The sequence below is a fragment of the Furipterus horrens genome, unplaced genomic scaffold (assembly GCF_987537825.1).
Source record: "Furipterus horrens unplaced genomic scaffold, mFurHor1.1.pri manual_scaffold_22, whole genome shotgun sequence".
NCBI classification, from domain to species: domain Eukaryota; kingdom Metazoa; phylum Chordata; class Mammalia; order Chiroptera; family Furipteridae; genus Furipterus; species Furipterus horrens.
In genome coordinates, this window is record NW_028327192.1 from 905,852 (window position 1) to 933,781 (window position 27,930).

Genomic DNA, 27,930 nt, shown 5'->3' on the forward strand with positions numbered 1-27,930 from the left:
AGTGCTCAACCTTTTACATGTTTCTGAGTCGCTGGGGAGAAAGAATCTGGAACTGTTTTAGTTGATGGCAAATTCTTACACCTCACTAGTATTTTCTATCTTATACTTCTGCAAAGTTCACTTATTACTTCTGGTATTAGGGGACGTGATTTTCATGGATGTACAAATATATATCATTTGCAAAAGTAGCATTTTTATTTGTCTTTTTTCCGTATTAGAACTATTTTAAAGCAGAATTTTGAAAGGTCGATTTTGTGTTGTCCCTGTTTTCAAGCACAATTAATGCAATATGAGCTTTGTTGGGAAGATGTACTCCTATGTTCAGCAAGAGAGGAAACACTACAGACATCCTTCTCCTTCTCCCTGATATTTGTAAGGTTTCAGTGAAACTTTGATTTCTCTGCTTTTTCCTTGCTCCAAGTTTTATTTCCCCTTTCCTAAACTTGTTTGATTTGTTCCCTACGCTCTTTAAGCAGGAGCCAATGCATTGGCTTCTTTTGTACTGATACACGTTTTTAGGACAAGACGTTCTCTAAGTACTGCCTTGGCAATATAATGCCTACCCATTTTTGCTTTTGCCTCAAGTTCCATTATGGTTTGGCATGGCACTGTTACTGTATCTTCTGTATCACAATCAAGGAATTTTTTGCATTAATTTTTTATTGAATTTGTTGGGGTGACATTGGTTAATAAAATTACAATCTATAGGTTTCAGGCGTACAGTTCTATAATAAGCCTTCTGTATATTGTATTGTGTGTTCACCACCCCTAGTCATATCTCCTTCTGTTAGGGATAAAGAAGCAAGCCAGTGACTCTCAAACCAGCAGGAGAAAATTAACAGATGAATCATGGAAAAGGGGCGAGGGAACGACATTCTGCAGCTCCTCACACATATCTCTGGGCTCAAAAGGAGAAAGACTGTTGTCACCAAACACAGAGAAATGGGAAGATGTAGCTAGATAACTTGGCAAGTACAGTAAGTTGGACATAGACCTATAACTAGATTACCCTTAGTTAATCACACCCTGAGTTAAGTAGTTAATCACATTAGAATAGATTGTGAACCCGGATTAACCAGTAGTGGAGAAACCGGGGAGAAGGAGAGGGGAGGAGAGCTCATCGCCTTAGTATAAAACCAGTTTACTTTGTCTACTTTGCGCGCACATGCTCCTGGCTGGTGGTGCGCCCAGCTCCGCAGACTCACGAATAAATGCCTCGCTTTGCTGCTCAAGTCCTGTGTACCAGTGATTTATTGTGAGCGTTTCTCACCCTTCCATCACCATTTTTCTCCCCTTTATCCTCTGCCTCCCCCAATTCCTTTTCCCTTTGGTAATCACCATACTGTTGTCTATGTCTATGAGGTGGGTCTTTTTTTCCTTTTTCTTTTTTGGCTTAATTTCTTCACCTTTTCCACACAGCCTCTCAACCTCCCTCCCTTGTGACAGTTGTCAGTCTGTTCTCTACCTGTTTTGTTTGTTTATTTTGTTCATTAGATTCCACATATGAGTGAAATCATATGGTACTTGTCTTTCTCTGACTGCTATTAATTTTGACTTAAAAAAACATTACACAGTATGGAATTTCCTCAAAAAACTAAAAATGGAACTGCCTTTTTACACATTGATTCCACCGCTGGGATTATACCCTAAGAACCCTGAAACACCAATTCAAAAGAACCTATGTACCTCAATGTTCATAGCAGTGTTATTTACATTAGCTAAGGGCTGGAAACAGCCTAAGTGCCCATCAATAAGTGAGTGGATCAAAAACTGTGATGCATTTACACAGTGCAATACTACACAGCAGAACGAAAGAAGGAACTCTCGCCCTTCACAAGAGCATGAGTGGACCTGGAGAATATTATGCTTAATGAAATCAGCTAGCGGTGAAAGGCAAATACTATACGATCTCACCTAATACAGGAAGCTAATGAACAAAACAAACAGACAAATGAGCAAAATAGAGCCAGTGATATATAAACAAAGAGCAGACTGACAGCGACCAAAGGGGAAGGGGAAGGGGAAGGGGAGTAATGGGGGAAAGAAAGGGAAGGGTCGAGTCAAGGAGCAAGTATAAAGGACCCATGGTCATGAGCAAAAGGTAAGAACTGACTATGAATGTGGGAGTGGGGGTGGGCGGGGCAGGGGAGAGCAATGGGAAAAGGATTAGGACAACTGTAGTTGAACAACAATAAAATTAAAAATTAAAGAACTAAAAGCATATTAAAATAAAAATAGTACATTGAAATATTATTTATCTTGATTACTGAGTTTTCTGGTACCCCCTTAAAATGTGACCCTGAAGCAAGTGCTTCTAACACTTCACCTCAACACAGCCCTAGACCTGCAGTAACCTTCTAGATGAGTTATGCTCACAACTTCCTTTTAAAATGGATGCCTGATGCTCAGATAGACTAAAACTGTTAGAGATAGCAAACCAATTAATTACACCACCTATCAGGAGATAATCGTGATTTTCCCCTCCTTCTTCTCCTGTCTTCCCTTTTTACACGTTGGGTTCGCGGCTCAGCAGAAATCTTTGCCCATTTCCAACTGTTGGCACTGAGGAAGGCCGCATTGCTAATATGGTGCCGGGGAGCACTTCTCAATTTATAGAGGTGAAAGGCCAGGGTCCCACCCTCCAGGGATAAACCTCAAGACTGCAGAGCTGTTCCAGACACTTGCCAGGGCCCTTTGAGGCCCAAAGCATTCTTTTCTCTCTTGGAGTTTGTCAATTAGTTCTGGCAAAAATCAAGTTTCCTCACCCTGATCTTACCTTATCTACACAGGTTTCCCTGAGAAAATATGGAAAAGAAACTCTTATAATCCTGAAATATCAGAAGTAAAAAAGCCCTCAAGGAGAATCTTACCCCAATGCCTTCCACTTAACAGCACTTATAACTTCCTGTGCTGTATCTCCAGAGTCCCAGGAATCCCTAAGGCTGCCTCATAATAAAAATCAGGAGCAAGTCAAGAGCCAAGTTAATCAAGGAAGTAAACTACTATGGGCCCCAGTTATGCTCAGGGAGATCTGAGTCATCAGAAATGCAGCCCTGGCCCTGTAACTTGTTTATTAAGGATTTTCCTAAGGACAGAGACAAGGATCTGTAGTGGCTCAACTCCAAAGCTCTTCATGGGGTGGGATGGGACTGCAAAAGATTTGACTAGCTTTCATTTGAGTTGTGGAGCTTTAAAGGTTCTGCTTTAAAGGGGCCTGCCTTTCCTTCTGACAGGTCCAGGCACTGTGAAGGTAAAGTTTGCCTCCATGCCTCTTATCCCCCACCCCTCACCCCGTAAAGTGTCTCTCTAGGTTACATTGTCAGAGAATTTTGTTTTTATTTTAAAATATATCAAGAACACTTGCAAATGTGTTAGGATGGGCTTTGAGACATACAGCTTCCTTCACATAGCCACATTTATAAGATTCACCTTGTGCAAAGCATCACATCCATTCCTCCAGCTTAAACAGTGAGGGTAATTTCTGGCTACATTTTACACGTGAAGAAACAGGCTTACAGTCTAGGTGACTCTGTAAGGCCACGTAGCTAGTAAGAGGCAAAAGCTTTGACTTTTGAATTCAGAAGGATGCCACATCTTGTGCTTGTTCTACAAAGCCACTCGCACCTCAAAGGTGCTAAGGTATGCCACAGCAAACTAGCTAGTAGAGGACCACAGGGTCGAAACCACTATCTTGATCTCATCTGATCTGCAATGAATTCTAGCATTATAATTGACTTCTGAGAAGCATACAACAAATCTAGGAACTTAGTGCTAGTCTCAATGGAATTCGCATGGCATGGCTATGAGGAATTTACCATTCTGTAGTTTATTCTCAGAAAAATTTCCTTTCAGACTGGTAGAAGACAAGGAAATCTCATCAATTGAAGGAAATGACTTATAAGGAAACTTTATTCACACAGGGGGGAGGATCAGAACACATTGTAGTTCAGTCAGTAAATACTAAATAGCCATGGCTAAATAGTAAGTACTAAATAGCCACATGCAGTTGATATGGAGTGTGTGTGTGTGTGTGGGCGTGCGCGAGCGCGCGCGTGCATGTGGCAAGTGGTCACAATGTCCTTGAGTAATATACCTATCAATTTTTTTTTTGTCTAAGCTAGCTGTCCTGTCATGATGACTGTAGTCAAGAACCCTGCCTCAACATCCATGTATTTCTCCAGCTTATCCTTACATAAAAGAGTGCCTTAGTATGCAGGTGCCACACTATCTCACAGTTCTTGTTGGTAGAAGTCCCTGTGCTACTTCTGTTTAATTTCTTATATATATGAGTCCCTGTTGTCCAGGCAGTATGGATAATTTGTTACTGTCTTGCCTGCCGCCACGAGAATAAAGTTGGTGTGAATTCCTTCTGCAATGCCCCACTGTCATTTTGCAGTCTCACTGAATCCAAAGTTAACCTGCCTGGAGCTGAGCTCCTGCGGCACTTGGTACAGTCAGCAGGACTTGCCACAAACGAAAGCTATGGAGCAGGGGTCAGCCACGGGGCACGGCCACTCAGGGTGGGCTATCGGGTTGGCCTGCATGGATATGTGGTTCATGGTGGTGACCGTGTTGGAGGCTTCGGTGCCCCTGCAAGATTGGGAGAGGGTAGAAGTGACTCCTGAGGTGAGAGAAGAGGCTCTGCTGAAGATAGGGGGCTCTCTAGGGAAGAAAGGTGCCTGGGTAGGGGCTGGTGCTGTAGGCTGGCTATTTCTCTGTTCTGCATAAAGCATTCAGGGAGTTGCTTGAATTGGAAGCCCAGGTCCGAGAGTTGAAAGAGGACCTGTCTCAGGAGCAGGAATTGAGGGCTGCCTGGGAGAAAACATGGGAGCTATTAGAGGTGGAAGTGGCCACCCTGAGGGCCTGGATCAGGACTGGTTTTGTGACAGGATCAGAGGTACAGGTCATAGACTCCTCGGAGGATGAGGATGAGGAGGAGGATGTTGGGGAGGGCTAGACCTCACCCATTTCAGCCATGCCTGGGGTGGCGGTGGTGGTAATGCAGAAGATTAAGACTAAGTGTCCTTGAATGACTGAGGGTCAAGCCAGCCCCCTCTGCCAGTCACAGAGCACTCCACAGTGCATCCGTACTTGCAAGCAGAGCTGGTGGATTTGGGGAGCTGCTTCTGGCAAAAGGCGTCAGAATCTTTGGCGGCTTGGTTGCTAAGATTATGGGATGTAGGGGCGGGTGGCATTTTACTTCCTGGCCAGGGAATGGGTAAGCTTGTATCCAACCCCACGCACCCAGTGCTGAGGCAGCAGCTGCAGAATGCACACGAGACTCCAGGCAATCATTCCCTGTTAGATTGGATCAAGGCAGCTGATCGCATTACGTGGCCGAACCCAGGAGATCTTCCATCTACGTCCAGCAGGTGGCAGTTGTATACTGGGTTACAGCAGCTATTAGGAGAACTGGGACTGAAGGATGCTATTTATACTGTAATTTGAAAACTCATGGCCTGGATGAAGAAGTGTTCACAGCGAGAATAAGGGATTTGGTCCTACAAACTGCACTGTAGTAGTTATTCAGACCCAACAGAAACTACCCTGGGGAGGGGAGTAAAGGTGTGGTATACAAAACCAGGGAGGGACCTGATACCTGCTATTGTGTTATCTCAAGATATCTCTTTAGCATGCAGCCTACCGGACGAGCAAGACCTACCCTTGTTAGTACCACTAAAACCTGTTTTTAAAATCACCCTTAGGGTCAGTCTGTAGCAATGTGTACATGGACTGGGCATACACCCTTTGCTGAGGTGGCAAATGCCTTGGCATGCAGTGTCAGCACAGAGACGCCAAGCAGAATTGCCACCGGCTTACCATGGAGAGCGTGGATCCTTTGTTCCTGTCTCACCTGCTGCCACAAGAATAAACTTGGGACTTCTGGCCAAAATGGAGACATAGGTAGACACGCTGCATCTCCTTCCACAACTGAAAAGGAATACAACTACCTCAAAACTGGAGACACCCAGAAGTTCCAGAAAGTCGAGCTGCATGGAAGTTCAACAAACACAGATTTAAAGAAGAAAAACTCATCCAGAGAGGCAGGAGGGATGGAGCCGGGGCAGAGAGGAAGCAGTGAGGTGGCAGTGGCAGCTGTGGCATCGGCAGTGGCAGACCAGTGGAAAACGCAGTCACACCTTTAAAAAAAGTAGGGAGGAACACCTGGGGAGAGCTCTCAGCACCAGACCAGACAGTGCAGCTCACAGTTCCAGCACCAGGGAAAATAAAACCCATTGCTCGTGACTGAAAGCCAGTGGGGGTTGGGGCATGGGTAGAAGCTGCTGGTCTCTCAGCAGAGTTCCTTTGTTTAGAGGCCCTCATAGTCCTAGAATGCCACAAACCCACCCATTCTGGGAACCACAGCCAGAGAAATAGCTAGAGACAGCCAGTTCCACACAGGAAGTGGGAGAAGTGCCTGGAAAAGGGGCGAGGGTTGAGCAAGCAGCTTTGTTCCCTCTCAGACTCCTCTCCCTCATATGGCACCACAACGTGGCAAAATGGGTCGCCCCATACTAACGAAGACCTAAGGCTCTGCCCCTCCCAATGTAGCAGTTGTGACAGCTCTACTAACACAGAGGCAAACACAGAAGCCTCTCAAGTTAATGAGACAGAGAAGTATGGCCCAAAAGAGAGAACGGATCAAGGTTCCAGTGGAAGAACTAAGCGATGAGGAGATAGGCAACCTAACAGACTGAGAGTTCAAACCACTGGTGATAAAGATGCTCACAGATGTGACAGATATGCTGGAGTGTGGCAAATGCAGAAGGGAACAAGTGAAGGCTAAGTTAAGTGAAACCAAGGACAATCCACACAAAACCAATAGTAAAGGGAAGGAAGTCTGGGTTCAAATCAATGACTTGGGACATAAGGAAGAAATAAACAGTCAACCATTGTAGAAGGAGGAAACAAGAATTGAAAAAAAAGAATGAGGACAGGCTTAGGAACCTCTGGGACAACTTGAAACGTGCCGTCATCTGAATCATAGGAGTGCCAGAAAGAGAAGAGGAAGAGCAAGAAATTGAACCTTATGTAAAAATAAATAAATAAATAAATAAATAAATAAATAATGCCAACTTTGGCAAAGGGAAGAGACATACACGTCCAGGAAGCACAGAGTCCCAAACAAACTAGACCCAAAGAGGACCACACCAAGACACATCACGATTAAAATGCCCAAGGTCAAAGATAGAGAATCTTCAAAGCAGCAAGAGAAAAGCAGAGTTACCTACAAAGGGGTGCCTGTAAGACTATCAGCTGATTTCTCAAAAGAAACTTTGCAGGCAAGAAGGGACTGGTAAGAAGTATTCAAAGTGATGAAAAACAAGGATTTACAACCAAGATTACTCTATCCAGGAAAGCTATCATTTAGAATGGAAGGGCAGATAAAGTGCTCCCCAGACAATGTGAAGTTAAAGGAGTTCATCATCACCAAGCCCTTATTATATGAAACGTTAAAGGCACTTATTTAAGAGAAAGAGGGTCAAAACTATGAACATTAAAATGACAACAAAGTCACAACTATCAACAACAGAACCTAAAAAATAAAAACAAACCAATAAAAGTAAACAGGCAACCAGAATAGGAACAGAATCATAGGCATAGGGATCATTTGGAGGGTTATCGGCTGGGAAGGGGAAGGAGGAGAAGTAGTGCAGGGATTAAGGAGCATAATTAGTAGGTACAAAATAGGCAGGGGGACATTAAGAATAATATAGGAAAGGGTGAAGCTGAAGAACTGGTATGCACAACCAATGGACATGAACTAAGGGGGGTGGGACTGCTGGAAGGAAGAAGGATACTGGGTGGAGGGGAGCAAAGAGAAAAGAAATTGGGACAACTGTAACAGCATAATCAATAAAATATACTTAATTAAAAAAATCAACTTGGCACCTTCCTCCAAAGAAACCCTTTTGTTCCTCTAATGTGGGACATTGAAAAATTAATACCTGCCTTTTGTCATCTAGTGGTTATGGATTGAATGATGTCTTTTAACCCTGTTGCCAAAACTGTTGTCCCGAGAATACAACAAGGATGCCAGCCCGTTAAACCAAGCACGCCATTGTCCGGGGACAACCAACGGACCTGGAGTCTGCAAGACCCTTCCCCATGTGAAAAGACCACCCTCCCCTCCACACCCCCATTCTTATTAGCGATGTCTGGACCCAAGGGTAGGTAGGCCGACGGCCATGTCCAGAAGCAGCTAGAGGAGCTCCAGACCGTCACCCATTGTCCTTTATAAGATTATAAAGGGTCTTAAGTCTGAGAGGGGGGATTGTTATTTTTTATTGTTAGAATAATTAGTTAATTGATTAATTAATTAATTTTAAAAAAGAACAATATAGGAAAGGATGAAGCCAGAACTTGTATGTACGACCCATTGGTATGGACTGGGTTGGGGGGGTTGCTGGGGGAGGGGTGCTGCTGGGTAGAGGGGAGCAAAGGGGGAAAATTGGAGCTATTGTAACAATATAATTAATAAAATATACTTAAAAATAAATAAATAAACTTGGAATGAATTCCCTCTCAAACACTCCACTGTCACTTTTTGGTCTCACTTAATCCAAAGTTAACCTGCCTGGAGCTGAGCTCCTGCAGCACAGTAGCCCATCTGCAAATTCCTGACAAAGACCGAGAAAACCGTACCCTCGAGATTAGAGGGGAGATTATCAAGTTATATGTGTAATGTGGCAGAAACAGGGGGTCCACAGGTGGCAAACCTCTGGATCATAATGGACAAACCATATTACTTAGAGATTTGGACATGAGTTATATCTTTATGTCTTGGGTGCTCAGAAAATTACCTAAGGTCAGATATAGACCCAAGCCCAACACTGTATCACTAATCCTTGGATTTAGACCCACTCCCCTCTTTTGCCTCAGATATATCTGATTAAGAAACACGACTTTTTTTTTCTAGCCCTGGCTGCTGTGGCTCAGTGGATTGAGCATCGGCCTGCGAGCCAAGTGTCGTTGGTTCAATTCCCAGTCAGGGCACATGCCTGGGTTGCAGGTCAAGGTCCCAGTTGGGGGCTCGTGAGAGGCAACCACACATTGATGTTTCCCTCTCTTTCTCCCTCCGCTCCCCTCACTCTGGAAATAAATAAATAAATAAAATCTAAATAATAATAAAAAAGTTAACAATAGAACGTATATTTTAAAAAAAGAACACAACGACTTTTTTTTTTAATTTTTAAATTCATGTTGTTGCCTAGCTTATTTAACACCTTGTACTTGCATAGTCCAACTGCTCAGACGTATTGGGAAAGACAGTCGTGTAGTGTGTTGTTCAACTTGCCTAATGAAGGGGCGCCCAGATGGCATGGAATGCTGCTGTGGGGATGGGGTGACTAGCTACAGAGTTGTTGAAGGGACTGTTAGTTTACAAGTTAGTGAGCAGTCAGTCCAGCAGTTGTTTTCTAGCCATGTTGTCCATGGCTTCATCCAGTTGTCGTTCCTTGGCAAACCTCATTACTTCTCGAAGGAGATCTCCAACACTGTACCCCTTCTCTGCTGCCTTAGCTGAAACTTCTGGAAGCTGTGGAGGGAGCAGAGATAGCTTGAGTCATGTGATACTTTTGAAGAAAGGTCTCAGGTGGATAAAGTGAACTACCCCCCTCACCCACCTTTCCGCCCATGACTAAGATTAGAGTAAAAGCTTTCGCTGATCCAGGACTGCCTTCCCTCTCCTTTTTCCTTGACCCTCCTCTAATGTCATAGATCAAAATGAAAAACATAACTTCATTTTGAGCATCAAAAAACAAAACCTGGAATCAGTTGTCTTTACTAAATACTTCTCTCCAAGGCCTGGGTCTTTTGGTTAGTCTGTGCTGATTGCTAGGTCAAGGTTAGGGGTGGCCATCTCCCCCACCTTCCTAAAACATATTTTACCAAGTAGTTTGTTTAAAGGGTCACTGAATTTAAAAAAAAAAAAAAAAAAAAGCTAATCTTTCTCGCCTCCTCTTGGCTGAAATGTGCAGACCCCGAGGTGCTACAGCCTCAATTAATGGTTCATTGCTTTTGTGTCTTTTTATGAGGATAAAGTAATTCATAAAGCACATAGTAAAGAGCATACTTGAGAAAAATTTGGACTGCTCGTGAGCCCTAAGTACAGTTTTGCCTCCCTTCCCCTGCCCAGTCTAACCATCTTTCTTCTTGTGCTTTGCCATTGCTTACCTTCTCCAGTTGTCCATCATCATCTCTCACGAAACAGAGCACAGGCACCTTAAATTGGGAGGCTGCAATCCACTGCAGGACAGCCTGGAGCTGTTTCTGCAAGCTACTTGTTGAGCACCAATTATTGATGATGACTTCCGGCCCAGAAAACTCTCGATAGTTCTGTGACATTGCACTACTGTGACTGCATCTGGGGCCACCAACTTGGAAACTTGGGTTGTGTACCAAGGCTGCTTGTTCTTCCAATTCGGCCAGGGCTTCCCTGTTGTTGTGATACCTAGCCATGATAAGGCACAGCTTCCTCACAGGTTCTACCAGTTGATTGATGAATTGCCAGTTCATTTGCATCATCCCGCTGGCAAAATCAAGGTCTAAATTCTCCTGGAATTGTTTTTCCCCTCTCTTGGACATTGAAGTTGCTTTGTTTGGCCTGGGCTCAGAAGGCTTGCTCTCCCCTTCAGATTGCTCTTCACTGTTGAAGGAGGTCTCACTGAGCAGTTTCTGAATCAGTGATAGAATGATGTTTGACATATCGGACTTTTGGCACTCCGCCTGTTGTTGAGTCTCCTTTACAGAGGTAGATGGCCCAGGAGCTCCACAAGATTCTAGATGTTTCACTGAAAGTGCCTTGGCACTTTGGTCACTTGCGTTCTTTTCAAATTGGGCACTCTGAGTCCTATGGCCTATGGTGGAACCAGGATAGTCATCTTCAAGTGCATTTTTGGCCTCGGCCTGCTGGGTCAGGTGGTACTGAATCAGCATAGGGGCAGAGACAATCAAGTCCTTCGCCAGTGACTCTGTGGAAGGGCTGATCTTCTCTCTTTTTTCTTCCTTACTCACGCATGCTTTGCCAGCCATCTCGCCTTGGTTTCGTTGTTTTTGGTTCCACACGGACAGGCTCTCCTTGAGGATGTGTTCACCAACTTTTTCAGCGCTAATCAATGACTTGCACTCCTCTGGTTTTATTTTGCATTTGTCCTTCCCCTTCAATTCAGTTTTCATGGTGGAGAATTCAAGATTTTGGTTTTGACTTTGGTTATCGTATTTGGGACTGTGGGAGCCGGCCTTCAAGGATGCGTACAACAGAGGCTGTGATTTAGACTCCTTCTCTCCAAGCAGAACAGTAGCCAGGCGCTTCAGCATGGCCTCCATTATATGTGTAGCATTTTGTTTTCCGTGGTTGAACAGACTCTTCTTGACAGCTGAGATAAAGTCGCAGTCAGTCATCAGGGCCGCCGTGATATTATGCAGGTTCTTCAAGCAGGAATCAATCAAATCAGAGACAACTTCCTGGGTGTGTTTTAACAACACCTTCTTCAGGACCACACAAGTGGGAATTGGCTTCCCAGGAGTATGCACTTTCAAGGTCTTCAAAACGGAGACCATCAGGTCAGATGCCACCTGATTTGCATAAACCGTGAGTCCTTTACTGATAGAGTGTGAAAAATCTTTGCTCTCTTGTTGGCACATCTCTTTGTCTACCCCCTTGTTCTTGTTGGATAATTGACTATACATAAACTTTTTCCTGCCACCTTCCCTGCCCTCTTCTCCAGTGTCCCGCCTTTCCACATAGGATATTTCCTCAGCATCATGGGCCATTTCAGAAACGATCTTGCTCACAGAGCTGTGGGGAGTGTTTTTCCCTTTGTCCCCAGAGGGTGGATAGATTGAATGATGAAAGCATTTGCTTCCATTTTCCAACTTCTTGATTTCATTACAAGGCATCTCCATTACCAGATTAGATAGCCGGATGATGGTGAAGGAAAGGTCATCCATGGGACATTCTCCCTCAGGAGAGATTACTGCCCTGTTAGTGCTAGAAGATTTTGCTGGAGAGGTGGAAGGACTCTGATTTTTGTTGGTATTCTTGGCTGCAGTCATGTCTACATGTGGGCTTTGAGTTCTATTGGCCATGTAATCGATATTCAGTTTATCATCATAGATGCTGTAGCAGTTTGCAGAGGGTAATTTGTGATGTTCATCTTCATCTCCTATTTTATGTTTGCAGCTAGAGGCTGAGGGACTTAGTGCATGTTCGAAACCCAAGGCATACTTCTGGATATCATTTAGAAGCCAATTTACAACAGTTATAGGATCAGAGGGAGCTTGTGTGAAAAGGCATATAGAGCCGTCCATCTAAAAAAAAAAAAAAAAAAAAGAACACCTAAGAGTTTGGGGAGGCTACTTTCCCCCCTTATTTTATTTAGAAGACATATCTTTCTAAACTGCATACATTAGGGTTTTACCCTTTAGGATTTGCATGGAAACATAATACATAATTATATCCCTTTGAGCACAAGTGGTAGCGTGTCAATTTCACATGAGCACGTGTGCTTATCTCAACATGTGTCAAAAATGTATCAATGTGTCTGTCATGTGTGTGTGTGTGTGAATAACAGTATAGCAATTCATAAGTGGGGACATCTCAGTAGATGTGAGAATGTTCAGTCTGTGTTGTTAGCGTGTGTGTCCGTGTGCACATGTCAGTGCACATGTATGCCTGCCTGTGTGTAAGCCTGTGTAACAATGTGTTGACATCAATACCGATTTTATATGTTTCCTGTACGGGCCAACGTGTGTATGATAGCGTGTACATTTTGTACACTGTGTGAATGTAAAAATGAATGTGTATGTCAGTGTGTCTGAATATGTAAATGACAAGTGTCGATTTGAGTGATCTGCATGTTTGTTTATAATACAAATCTAATAGAATGTATCATGGAGCTATACCTATATGTGTATTAATCCTGTCTGCAGCGCGGCCTCCTGAGACTCAACGGTTTGACTGAACTAAGTGGCTGGGTTGGTGAAGAATGGGGTGGTTTGTGGGCTTCACTCTAAACTGGTTTCTCTGTTCTATCCTAATGGCTTGGACCGAAAGGGCCCAGAGGTCTAAGAGTGGGGAAAGCTAAACTATTTCCCTCAGCCCAAACTAAGTAGAATGGGCAAAAGGGTTTTGGACAGGTGAGATGCGCCTGGCACACCTTCCTCCAAAGAAGCCTGTTTCTTTTCCCTAATGTGGAACATTGAAAAATTAATCCCTGCCTTTTGTCATCTAGTGGTTATGGATTGAAGATGTCTTTAAACCCTTTTGCCAAATCTGTTGCCCCCAGAATACAACAAGGATGCCAGCCTGTTAAACCAAGCACGCCGTTGTCTGGGGACAGCCAACTGACCTGGAGTCTGCACGATCCTTCCCCATGTGGGAAGGCAACCCTCCCCTCCACACCCCCACTCTTATTAGGGATGTCTGGACCAAGGGTAGGTAGGACGAACGACAACCATGTCCAGCTTGAAGCAGCTAGAGGAGCTTGAGACCTTCGCCCATTGTCCTTTATAAGATTATAAAGGGTCTTAATGTCTGAGAGGGAGGGATTGTTATTTCCTATTGTTAAAATAACTAATTAATCTTTTATTTATTTAAAAAAAAAAGAATAAATTCACATGTTAACATATATAGTAATTAATAGATAATAGATAATACATCAATAAATGTTTATGTTCAATGTGGATCGGTGCTAATATAATGACTGTGTATGTCAATAAATTGGGTATCAGTTTATGTTATATTTATATGCTACGTGAATGATTGAGAATGTGTGTCAGTGTTGCACACACCCTGGGTATTTGAGTACTTGTGTGAATACGTGAGTGGGGATGTCATTGTATTTGTGTCAAGGTATGTATCAGTGCATTCAAATGTTGTTAGTGTCACTTTGCTTAAGTTTGTATGTGTGCGTATCAACATGAGGTATATTTACAGAGTGGGGCGAAAAGTAGGTTTGCAGTTGTATGTATGGAAAATAATAAGTAATAATTCAAGAATAAACCGTTTCACATACTCATAACTGTAAACCTACTTTTGCCCCACCCTGTGTAAGAGTGCATGCCTATCACCTGAACTTGTACAGTCACTGTGTTTTGATCGAGGCTCATGTGTGTATGTTTATGTGTAGTGTGCATGTTTATGCATAGTGTGCATGGATGCATATATAGATGTTGATGTGTCACATGTGGGTATGTCAATGCAGCTGACTCTATACCTTTGTGTAGGTGAGTCATTGTTTATGAATATACACACACATGTGTTGTTTCAATGCTTGTGTGTGTTCACCAGTGTCATATGTAGACATGTAGCCAGGGATGTGTGTGTCACTGCTCGTATAAATTATTTTGTATATATTGCTGTGTGTCAGTGTAAATTATGTGCATATGCTCATGTCTAGATATGTGTATATGTATTATACATGTCTTCCACTCCTTGCTAAGTACCATCGTCCTCTTTACCCCTTCCATTGCTTCATCTCCTTACTTTCTACTGAATCCCTAGAAGTTTGAGGTCATGATAAGTTCAACATTTTGAAAATGGGTTTAGGTTACAATCAAGGACACCTGCATTATGTGTAGGAAATATGTGCTGCACTTTTAAGAATAAACATTAGGTATAATTTATCCCTTTCTTAAGACTTCAAAATGGAGTCCTCCTTCCAACTAAACCCAAAACTCTTTGAAGAATATTTTTAAACTTTTTTTCTTCCTTAGGAGCCACTCTCATCACTCCAAATGTGTCTGAGGCCAGAAATGTTGTTCCTGGTTATAAGATAAGCATAGAGATGCAGAACAAAAAAAAAAATTGACTCCTTTGAGATAAAACCAAATATCCTATTTCAATATCAACTACTCCAGGTTTGTAGGACTGTGAAGGTGACTTGTCATGGGCCAGGAGCCCAACAGATATAATTTAGGTAGTTACAGAAAAACAAAAGGACTTGCATGTGACAGTGGTATCCAAATCGAATTGCTTCTAACTTTACGCTACCTAACAGTCTGTAATCTCTTAGGCAACAGGTTTGGGGAACAAGCCACTACAGTTCTTGGTCATTGTGGATTCTCTCTGTTCCATATATGCTTGTTCTTTTTCTTTTTTTGGACACTGGGCAATGTGGAGCACACAAGCCCATTAGAAGAAAACAGAAAGCACTGAAAAAGATCATGCTTTCATTCCACATCTTTGTTAGGATAAGGGTAGCAAGATTCTGTTTGGAGTAGGGACCTGCAATCAGGGAAGGGCATTCTGAACCTCTGTGATTAGTGCCATTGTTAGATACCTGGACATTAAACTTACCTGACTTTGAACTTAGGCCTGTGAACTCTGGAATATCATAGTAGTCAAATGTAGGGGCTTGTTTGGAAATATTTCTCTTACCTTTTGTGAACCAGAGTCTTCGGAGTCAGCACTGGACTCTGGGAATTAGAAAGGGTGGACTCGGAAGCTAAGCATACCTTAGACTGGTTTTGCTTCTCGGTAGCCTTGATTATAATAACTTCTTTCTCTTTCAGATGGTGTTGCGTTAGGTCACCTCCGGAACAGGAACCACCAGCATCCTATGGGATGAAGTGGTGAGATTCTTATGAATAACTGCTTTTTGAGACTTCTCCAAGCTGCCCTCTCCAAAACATGAATGTCATATCTCTTATCTTTTCCTTTCAATGGAGAAGGATAAGTAGGCTTGTGATGCTAGCTAATGTTTGAAGAATGAGATATTGTTCTCCTCACAAATTACTACCCCTCCAGAGGCATTCACAAATCCATAAATCTTAGGAATCATATTTCATGAATCGTCAAACTTTTGGACAGTTTTCTCACTGTTCTGACATGCTACCTTCCATGCTGTAATTCTTTCAGGCCTACCAGCAAATTAAGTTCCTTCTAGAATGAGATTTGGCATCAAGAGTGACAGTATATTCTCAACCGGGGGTTTGGGGTTTTCAAAAATGATGGCTGCCCACCTGAATCTCCTCCATCCTTCCACCCTCTGGCACAGACTTTCCCTTTTATTATGCTGCCACTGATAACTCTTTCAGCAGTTTCTCACTCATTCCAACTCTGAGGGGAGCAGAGAATACTCACCTTGGAACCTTTATCTTCCACTTTCAGGGTGGACACATCGACAAAGCATATCTGCACCAAATTAGGACAGCGTATTGAGGAAAATTCTAGAGAAAAGACTGCGGTTTCTCTTTGAGACGATAAAGCACCTACCGCATAGGGGTTCTTGTGAGGATTGATTGAGAGTGAATACAAAGCTTTCAGCAGAGTACCTGTACATAGTAAGTACTCAATAAATGCTATTAGGCAGAGAGAATCTTATCATTATTGTATTTCCTAGATAAGAATACCTACCTGTCAGAGATGCCCAAATTACAATACCTACATTTACTGAAAAAAGTAAGAAGAAAGGTGCCTTGCCCAACTGACGCAAACTCAAAGCTGAAACTTACATTAGAACTCAATTCAGGAAACTAAAGAGCAACACAAACAAACGAACTAAATAGGCAAAGACTAGAATAGTAGTCAGTAGGGGGGAGGGGGGAGTGGGAGAAGGGGGATAAGTAAAGGAAGGGTCTAGTCAAGGAATGTATATGAATGACTCATGGACATTGACAACGAGGAGGGATATAACTGTGGGAGAAGGGATGGGCTGGGAGGGAGGAGCAATGGGGGGAAATGGGACAACTGTAATTGAATAACCAAAAAATAAAATTATAAATAAATAAATAAATAAACATTAAAAAAAAAAAAAAAGAAACCAATTCCCTGGCTTTCAGTTAGAGCACTTTCAACTACCGTAGCGTTCCCCAAAAGTGGTGTTTTTGCTACTGATGTTATAGAAAACTTTAAGTGATACATGGATAAACATTTCTGTGTTTAATATATGTACTTTTTTGTTGTTTAGTAGGAAAAATACATACTAAAACATAAAACCTGTGACATTATGGATAATATTGCTTAGGTTGATGGTAATTTTTAAATGTCAGTCAATTAAAAAAGCATTAAATACATAACAGTACGAATGGCATTTGAACGTGATAAAAAATGTGAAGTATTACACATTTTGCCCTCCTGTGGGAGTCCCACTTGAGTGCAACTTACTTGTAGCTAGCTGATATTATGATTCCATTAGGCTGGTAAAACTAGGCAACCACCACTCCTCCCTCCCCTGAGGCTCCCCCCACCCCCCTCCCCAGCTACTCTTCATTCTCCCCCTCCCTTCACGTGTCCCTCTGTGATGTATAAGCATACTGCGCCCCGCCCCCGCCCCCACCCCTACCCCCCAGCCCACAAACTTTACTGAACTTGATATCTTAGAGAAACGACACTCACCCTCCATTAGTCTATTCTGGGTTCCAGGATATCTGTATCCATAAAGCAATCCTTTCCACCCCTTAGTAGGAGTAATTTAGTATCTTACCACTTTCCGTTCCTGTTCTTGCTGTCCTTTTGGGCTATGGAGCTTGACCTTGCACACACCCCTGGCGCTGTGTAACCACTCAATATTATCAGGCCTCTGGAAAGACAAAAGAAAAGGAATCTGAAAGGCTTATATATGGTTTTTAGAAACTGGCTCAGTTTGGATAAGAAGGCCCTGGAACTCAGCTATGTAGTTCATATTGGGTTAGGCTAGAAACTGGTGGGGTGAGTAGTGGGAAAGGGATTCTCTGAAATTATCAGGATCATTTTAGCATACTTCGTTGGGAAGCAAATTTAAAAGGAAGTTTAGAGAACGTGGAGATTAACTTTAGAGACTTATTTCTACTAAACTCCACTAAATCTCACCTGCCTCTACTTCCTTTGCCATTCTTAAGCACCTTCAAGGAATCAAGCATACCTCATCCCCCTTAATTGAATTTTAGTTAACCCCAGTTCAACCAGAACCTTTCTCATGATATAAGGAGTGAAATGGGATAAACAGCTGTAACACTTACCACATAGAGCCATTGGAGAAGACTAAGGCCAACACTAGTAGAGTGAAAAAATAACCTTTTTAATTAAAACAACATATGAGATCCCACAATAGAACAAGATTCTGAACACTGAGAAAACTCGGTCTAATAGCTATAAAAACCAGGCCCCGATCCCATAGAACCATATTTAATTTTATTTTTGAAAGAATAATCATCTCTGCCAACTTCTCTTACCACTCCCCACCACCTCCCACCCCAGCCTGGAATTAAAAGTAAAAAGAAAGTGGAAAAAGCCCTAAATAATGTTTGTTATGTAAGACCTTAGACCCATGTACAGGAAGACACAGTTATGGGTTCAGTAGAATTGTTTTGGTACCTCGTACTTGGATTTGACTTTGTTTTTTAACTAACAAGAGAAACTTTTTGCCAAATGGTAGAGGGCTATTGAATTCCTCTCCTCCAACTTCCTTCAAAATTTAGACCCCTTTAACCTCTAGCTCCCTTCTCCTCTTCCCCTCTTTTTCCCCCTCCCTTCCTCCCTTTACCTTCTTCCATTTTTATCTCCCTCTCTCCCTCCTATACTCAGCTATCCTTTCACCGGATAGTATTACATGCCTACCCTTTATGACCCCCCCAACCCTCCAAGATCTTTGAGGGTCTCCCAAACATTTAGGAAAAGGCTTCCCATACCCTCAAAAGAGGGGGTTTCTTTTTTCCCAGAACTAGAGATCACTAGCCTAGAAACAAAGAGAGGGAGGCAAAGAGGTCTCTCGTGTCCAGATTCTAAAGAACTGTAAAAAACAACAACAACAACAACAACAACAACAACAACAACAACAAAATATATAAACTCATTACCTTGATAATGAAGTTCTTTTGGCTGAAAATGTGCCACCAAGAAAGGAGATGTGTCCCTTTAGATGGATCTGGGCAGTGTCAAGTTCTCGGGTACCCGCAGCTGGCTGCTGCCCTTGTCAGCAGTTGGACAAGACTGAAGGGCCAAAGCCTTTCCTGCTGCTTATGACCCTGGGACATGACACCAGAGTTTGTTGGGTCACAATGCCTGAAACCATAGCAACTGCAGCAAAAGTGTAGCAGGCTGGCAAACTCAACATCTCTTCATATGAAAACCACCTCAAACTGCCTTCTGTATGACAACCTTCTGTTCTCTCTAGAAGGGTACACATAATCCTTTCATGTTTTGTCCAGTTCACACCTTGAAACCTCCTTTCTCTTTCTTCTTCTTGCTGGACTTCCAGAACAATCTAATCATACTCGTTACCAGTAGAGTCTATTTTTCACAGAGCAGTGTTGATTTTCACATCTTAGCTTAATTTTCTTTGGTTTCCCCCCTGAAGGTTCAGAGTTAGAGACAGAGTTAATCAAAGTCCTTTCTGGGTATCCTGAATGAAGGTATGAAAATAGAAAGTTGGAGACTTCCTTAGCAGCTTCTGTGGTTTTATCTCGCCATTAAGACACTTTTAGTCAAAAAGAAGTTCAGAAGACTTGTGCAATATTGGAGTAGGTTATTTCATAAGAACTTGAAATAATTCTTTTCTCGTGCATTTGGATGCTATGATAATCCTTCCAGTCTGACATAAGATGTTCGTTCTTTCCTCAACTCCCCATACTCTCCTAAAGCCTTGACCACCAGCTAGCACTAGGACTTCTACTTCATGACATTGCTGTTTCTTTCTATAGCTGACAATAACAGCACAAAGTTGGGTGTCCTTAGGATCCTGGGTGCCTAACTGGTCCAACAAGCTCTAACCTTCATCATGAAACATTATTAGCCCAGAATAAAAGCCAATAGTCTTGGGACAGGGTCAGCCTTTCAGAGGCTCCTCAAGCCCCTCTTTATTATTCTCCACTATCGCCAGTGCTGGGTTTCTTGGTACGGTATTCTTTAGAAGGTCATCCATTACACTTTGGGGTGCCTTTAGCTTATCCCCAGTGTGGAACCACTCGCCCACAACCAAATGACTTGCAGGGCGCTCAAGTGTTATTTTGTTCTCTCCTTTTATTTTTTCCACATGTCTCCACTTTAACCTCCTACATGAGAAGAACTGCATCTGAAGTTTTAAAAGATCGGTTGAGATGACTCTCCTAAACGCTAGGGTTTCATAGTCTTGGTCTGACTTCATTTGTTACTTTCCCTGTTACCTCTAGGATTTCATGTCTTAAACTTGTTGTCCAGTTCTGATCTTTTTAGTTCATGGCATCGAAGAGAAACAGAGCTGGACATCTGTTAAAGGTGGCAAGGTAGATTTTATTCAGGCTACTGCAGTAGAGGAGAGACTTTAGATAACTAGAGCTCAACTCCAGTGCAACAAAAGGCAGGAGCCCTTTAAATGCTGTGGTGTGCTAAAGGAAAAGTATTGAGGGACATTTTGGGGGCCAACGGAGTTTGATCACCATGATCAGGGCCTCTGCGTTTGCTAACTGGCACTTATCAAAGTTGAACTCCTATCCTTCCATAGAGATTGGGAAACAGAGGCTCTGTCTTTCTTGATGATTACATTTCGAAGGGATGGCTCCCAGGTCCTGGAAACAGATATTTCTGGGTTGTAGAAGATATGTCTCAGAGGGACAGAGAAAGGATTTACAATTACAAGTTCTGTAAGTGCTCTATGAAAAGGGAGGGGAGGCAGGGGCCCATGGTCAGGTTTTGGCTGAAACAGACAGGGAATTCTTTTGGCAATGTTGAGCTTTCTCAGGCCGGTATATTAAGGAGGCTGGGATCATCATTCTAAGGACATGCCTTGAGCTCATAAAAACCGAAAGTTGGAGTTTTTATAAGCCAAAGGTGAGGCCTAATTGAGAAGAAGGTTCAGATAAGCCTGACTATATCAAACCATTATGTTATATACCTTAAATACACACAGCTTTTATTAAAAATTAATTTTGGTCAAGAAGGGAGCTTTCGTCCATAGCGATGGGCTAAAATCCACAGTATAGAACTTGTTTTTCCTTTACCACTCTTTTGTCACGGGGAACTTCTGATATTTAAGTTGGAGCTCCTGTGTCTGGCTCATGTCTATGGAATAAGAAGCAAAGAAAGGAAATGTTTATTTATTCTCCAAGCACAAGAATGTATATCCCTAAGGTTAAAAAAACAAAACAAACAAACAAACGGACAAACAAACAAACAAAAAACCCTCTGTGTCTCCAAGCCCAGAGGGAAAATCTGTGATCTGGGCCTGGAAAAATGTCTTATCAAATCCTCCAAACGACAAAGAGAGAACTCTTATTGGTGATTAGAGCCCTGTCCCATGGTACCCCAACCTTGTCATCCTGGAGGCTAACAAGAGCAGTTTTTGGATGATAAACCAGTAATGAAAATGCAAGGAGGCTCAGTCATATGGTACTGCCTCTTCTTTCTCTTAAGCTGCTGAGGCTCTCAGAGTGTCCCGTACTGACAGATGGGGAAGAAAGGATGTTCAGAGTCAAAAAAAAAAAAAAAAAAGGAACATGCTACATTAGTGTGTGGATATGTGTAAAGTAGTATGCACTTAGGTTATCCTCTAAGAGACAAACATAAATATGTTAAACCCAGAAGCTTTGGTCACCTTTTTTTCCCCCTAAGACCATCATTCATTTTCTAGCCTTGTTTATTCTATCCAAATATCTTCTCCTCCATACAAACTTGTGAATAGCCATACAAATCACACTTTAACTATGCTTTCAGTTTGTATTTGATTTGAAAGAGCTATTAATAAAAATGGAACCTGTGTTTGTAATGTAATTATTATGAATAATGGCAACATGAAGTTGAACTGAACCGAACTATCAGCCTTCATGAAACTGGTCTGCCTGTCAGTGCCACCAAGTATCTTTCAGCCTCAGATTTAGCCTCCCTAATTTAGTTTATGCAATGATACTGTGACCATTAGGTTTAATCAACTTTTCCTATTCTTGGATCACCTACACTGAAACCTTGAAGACAGGTTCTCTCTTTCTCTTCGTATCCGTGGTGATACGGGCTACAGAGTTGGGCTCAAGAAACAAATAACGGTTTTGAAAGTTCAGGCAGGAAACATAATTCAGAAAGCATGGAGTCATGGAATCTGAAATAATAACAAAGATTTTGGTTAGCTATTTGAGTGGGCAGCGTTCTTCATAAAGCAAAAACTCACACTTCAGGCATGCCTCAGAATCACCTGGAGAGCGTATTGAAACAGATAGTTGGGCCCCCTCCCAGCGTTTCTAACTCTGCAGGTCTGAACATTTGCCCGGTGCTGTGTTTTGCATGCATTTTCTCATTTATTTCTCACGCAGCTGTATGATATGGGTACTATTTTAATCCAGGTTTTATTAACGGCAAAATGGAGCCCAGAGAGGCCATTTGATTGGTGGTTCAGCCACTTCCGGTATGAGCCACTTCCAGTACGAGCCGCTTCCATTATCTTGGGGACGGGGGTTTACGTGTGTGTGCTCAGAGATTAGCACGCGTTTACTCTCTTCTAGGGTCCGAAGATGCAGAAGAGGAATCCCCATAGCAAAAAAAGCAAGGGTAAAAGGTACCTAGTCTGAATTTTTGGCCCTCTCTGGTGGTTTCAAGCCTGATTGAAAAGTGTTGATCGGTTATCTCGCCCTGCCGGTGAGCATGCTAGGGTCCGCGCACCACCTGTTGGCCGTTAGTGTGAGGCGGTTGGTCTGAAACCGTCGGTCGTGAGGCCGCTGGTCTGACGTGGTAATTCCGAGGCGGTTAGTCCCTTATCCCTCTGCCCCTCATCTGTTTGTTTTGTTATGTTCTGTTTTGTTTCGTCTTTTTTCCGTTACTGACTGGTGGGGAGCGGCTCTCCCGTGTGTAGCTTTAGCTTTCAATCCATGTATGGCTTGTTAATGGTGCTTTAAAAAAATGTTTGTCAGAGCTGGAGAAGTGGCTGAGGAAACTAGGCTGTTAGTCGGGATTCTTTTTCGTTTTTTATCAGACCAACAAACTTTTCTGACAGAAAAGTATTTAAATGTAATATTAGTTGCTGACAGTTTTTCTCCTTCCCTCCAGAGAGTGTCTTTATTTGTCAATAAATGTTTCAAACAAAGGCCTCGGAGGAAAGAAAGGGGATCTGGAAGCATAAACCTCTTCAGGTTCCCTCATAGTGCTTATAGGCATCGATCCGCCCACACACCCTTCAGGATCGCCCCTGGTTTTAGGGACATTTAAATAGGATGAAGACTGCCCTAGTCTTCAGCTTTGTCAGGTAGTTGCCCCGCAGGGATGTCAGACTTAACCTTTCTGTGCCTGTTGCTCTCAAAGCTAGATGGTAATGAGTTCGTGTGGCCACTAGGAGTTCGCAGCTGCTTGGGAAACGTGTTTCCACACGGTACAAGATCACTCCATACAAAAACCCATTTTGCCAAGGCATTCCTCAAATTAAAAGGGAACTCGGCGAATCCCCCCTCTAGAATAACTTGCATCCGAAAACCTGCCGTTTTATGTATGTTACATTTATAACCTAATATTTCATAATTATTTATAATAGAGATGACACACTTATAACATTAATGTACTATTTCCTTAGTAGTCCCATCATAAAGATGTGTTAGGTTCAAGGAAGAACTTCGCCTAACTCTCTGTATAGACTCTTAAGAGTTGCTCATGTACTTAGACACTCAGTAATCATTCTTGGTGATGTTGGGCTGAATATGACAACAGTGACTGTACTGGCAATAATGGTGTGCCGAACAACATGTCCTCTGAAATCCTTAGCAGTTGTATTTTAGCCTTGCTTTGGCACGTATCATGTTCTTTCGTGTGTTGGTAGTTATTTCATTATGAGCGTTACCTTTCCAAATACAGAATGAGTGTGTTTTACTCATTGTCATTTCTCCTGCCAGGGGTACTATTAGGTTCATATATATTAGTAAGTGCTTAAGGCTATTTATATAATTCAAAATCAGTGTGTGCATCGAAAACTGATATGTTTGTTATATGTCTGTTATATCGCAATTTTTTTTTAAAAGAAAGAAAATTACTGATAACGGTTGTTCAAGAATTGCTGTGCCCAGAACCTTATAGAACTGCTTGGCCGTGACCAAGAACATTGGACTATTTTGGTACAAATTGCCTGGCTTATTGAACCAACTTCCTCACTGGTTCCATGGAGTCTTTCCTGTCACTCTTCAACAGACTTTTTAAAGAACCAATATATTTTATTACCCACTGTAATTGTATAACAGCTTCATTGACACCTAATTCAAATACCATCCATATAAAGTGTACAATTCAGTGACTTTCAGTGTACTCACAGAGTTGTGCAGTCATCACCAAAATAGATTCTAGAACATCTTCATCACCAAAAAAGAAACCTCATGCCCTTTAGCTATCGTAACTCCCCCAACTCTATACCTCTCCAGCTGTTGGCGGCCAGTAATCTGCTTTGTGGATGTATAGATTGACTTATTCTGGACATTTAATATAAATGGAACCATATAATAGGTAGTCTGTTGTGACTGCTTTCACTTAGTATAGCTTTTTGCAATGAAGAGTTGTGACAACTTGTGTGGAAATGCTGTTTATGAGGACAGCTCATTAGAGACAGTGCCAAGGGCTTTCATTAAGGGCTGGTCCTCCAGGCACCCTCTGCCTAGCACATACCAAAATCCCAGAGTCCCAGGGGGAAAGCTGTTGTTCACCATAAATCATATTGTTTGCACAAACAGTTAAGGTACAATAAGCTACTCTCATCAGTTGGGATAGTGGGAGCCCTTCCCTCCGACCAAATCCAAGTTCCTAGATCCCAGCCAAGGGCCAACCTTGCAAGCAGGATTTTCAAAAACGATAGCATTGTCGGGCCCACTATGTTAACTCTTCTCTGCACAGATTTTGATACAGATTGTATTGATTCTGTAGATCAATTTGAGGGCTGCCATCTTAACAATATTAAGTATCCTACTTGATGAACATGGGATGTCTTTACATTTGTTTAGGTCTTTAATTTCTCTCGATATTTTGTGGGTCTCGGTGTACAAGTCTTGTAGTTCTTTGATTACATTTATTTTCTAAGTCTTTTATTATTTTTGATGTCATCGTAAGTAGAATTGTCTTAATTTTATTTTCACATTGTTTCTTGCAAATGAATACAATTGAAATAGAAATACAATTCAATAGAAATACAACTGAGTTTTGTATGATCTTATGTCCTGTACCCTTGAGCTGGTTTATTAGCTCTCATAGCTTTCTTTTTGTGCTCATGGATTCCTTGGCCTATTAACGTGGATTGATTTTTTTGAACCAGCCTCGCATCCCTAGAATAAACCTCACTAGGTCATGGCATATAATATACTTCTTATATTTGGCTACGTTCTTTTTGCAACAGCTTGCTAAAGATTTTGAGTCTATTTTCATGAGGGATATCGGTCTGTAGTTTTCTTTTCTCATACTGTCTTTGTATGGTTTGGTATCATGGTAAAAGTGTTCTCATATAAGTAGTTGTAAGGTATTTCCTCCTCTTCTGTGTCTTAGAGAGATGGTATAGAATTGATGTTAGTTATTCTTTAAACATTTAGTTTCACTCTCCAGTGAAATATTTTGGGCCGAAAGACTTTTTTTAATTACAAATGTAATCCCTTTAAAACAATGGAACTATTCAAATTATGTATTAAATACTGAGTATATCCTGGTCGTTTGTGATTTCCAAGGGATTTTTCCATTTCAATTAAGTTGTCAAGTTTATATCTATCATAGGGTCTGTAATGATATCCTTTGTTTCATTTCTGTTATTGTTAATTTGTATTTAATTGTCAGTCTTGCTAGAGGTTTGTCAATTTTATTGATCTTTGCAAAGAACCAGCGTTCTGTTTCATTAATTTTCTCTGTTGATTTTTCTATTTTCTATTTCATCAATTTTTGCTTTTATCTTGAATATTCCCTACTTTATCTTTGCTTTGGATTTATTTTGCTCTTCTTTTTCTAGTTTTGATGTGGAGCTTAGATTGACTTTTAGACGTTTCCTCTTTTCTAATATAGACAGTGGGCTATAAACTTCTCTTGCAGCACTGCTCTGTGTCCTACAAACTTTGATGTATTGTATTTTCATACTCATTCAGTTCAATGCGTTTTTATTTGCCTTAATATTTCCCCTTTGATCAATGAGGTGCATTGTTTAGTTTCAAAGTATTTGGGGATATTCCTGTTACTTTTGTTATCGATTCCTTTGTGGTCAGAGGTAACACTCAATGATAATTTCGCTTGTTTTATGTTTGCTGGTTTGTTTTATTTATTTATTTTTCCTTTTATTTATTTATTTTTTGGTTTTTCAATTACAGTTGTCCCATTTTCCCCCATTGCTCCCCCCACCCAGCCCATCCCTTCTCCCACAATCATATCCCTCCCCATTGTCCATGTCCATGAGTCGTTTATACACATTCCTTGACTAGTCCCTTCCCATACTTATCCCCCTTCTCTCCCTCCCCCCTCCCCACTACTGACTGCTATTCTAGTCTTTGTCCTATTCAGTTCGTTTGTGTTGCTCTTTAGTTTCCTGTATTAGGTGATATCATACGGTATTTTGCTATCTTTGCCTGGCTTATTTCACTAAGCATAATTCTCTCTAGTTCCATCCATGTTGTCGCAAATGGCAGGCGTTCCTTCTTTCTTTCTGCTACATAGTATTCCATTGTGTAAATGTACCACAGTGTTTTGATCCACTCATCTACAGATGGGCACTTAGGCTGTTTCCAGCACTTAGCTATTGTAAACAGGGCTGCTATGAACATAGGGGTGCATAGGTTTTTTTGAATTAGGGTTTTAGGATTTTTCGGGTATAATCCTAGCAGTGGAATCGCTGTTTCAAAAGGCAGTTCCATTTTTAGTTTTCTGAGGTAATTCCATACTGTTTTGCATAGTGGCTGCACCAGTCTGCATTCCCGCCAACAGTGCAGTAGGTTTCCGTTTCTCCACATCCTGGCCAGTATTTGTTGTTTGTTGATTTGTTGATGATGACCATTCTGACAGGTGTAAAGTGGTGTCTCATTGTGGTTTTTATTTGCATCTCCCTGATGGCCAATGATGTTGAGCATTTTTTCATGTGCCTATGGACCTTCTGTATGTCCTCTTCGGAGAAGTGTTTGTTCAGGTCCTTCGCCCGTTATTTAATTGGGTTGTTTATTTTCTTGATGTTGAGTCATATAAGCTCCTTATATATTTTGGAGATCAGTCCCCTGTCTGCGATATCATTGGCAGATATGTTTTCCCATATGGTTGGTTTCCTTTTCATCGTGCTGATGTTTTCTTTTGCTGAGCAGAAACTCTTTAGTTTGATGTAGTCGCATTTGTTTATTTTTTCCTTTATTTCTCTTGCCTTAGGAGATGTATCCGTGAAGATATTGTTACGTGGGATATCTGAAATTTTCCTGCCTACGTTTTCCTCTAGGACTTTTGTGGTGTCACGTCTTACATTTAAGTCTTTAATCCATCTTGAGTTTATTCTCGTGTGTGGTGTAAGTTGGTGGTCTAGTTTCATTTTTTTGCACGTCCCTGTCCAGTTTTCCCAGCACCATTAGTTAGAGAGGCTCTTCTCACTCCATTTTATGTCCCTTCCTCCTTTATCAAAGATTAGTTGACCATAGAGGCCTGGGTTGTTTTCTGGACTCTCTATTGTGTTCCACTGATCTATGTGTCTGTTCTTATGCCAGTACCAGACTGTTTTGATCACAGTGGCTTTGTAGTATTGTTTGATGTCTGGTATCGTGATTCCTCCTGCTGTGTTCTTCTGTCTCAAGATTGCTTTTGCTATTCGGGGTCTTTTTGGTTCCATATGAATTTTTGGAGTATTTGTTCTAGGTCAGTGAAATATGTCAATGGCATTTTAATAGGGATTGCATTGAAACTGTAAATTGCTTTGGGTAGTAGGGCCACTTTGATGATGTTGATTCTTCCCATCCAAGAACATGGTATTTGCTTCCATTTTTTTTTGTATCTTCCTTCATTGTGGCGTGATTTTCAGTGTATGGGTCTTTTTATCTCTTTGGTTAAGTTTATTCCTAGGTATTTTGTTTTTCTTG

The 27,930-nt window shown here is 41.8% G+C and overlaps 1 pseudogene; it reads right to left on the reverse strand.

Moving 5' to 3' along the window:
• Positions 1-9,266: 9,266 nt before the first annotated feature.
• The window catches only part of LOC149990150 (A-kinase anchor protein 4-like), a 49,649-nt pseudogene continuing 30,985 nt past the window's right edge, over positions 9,267-27,930 (reverse strand).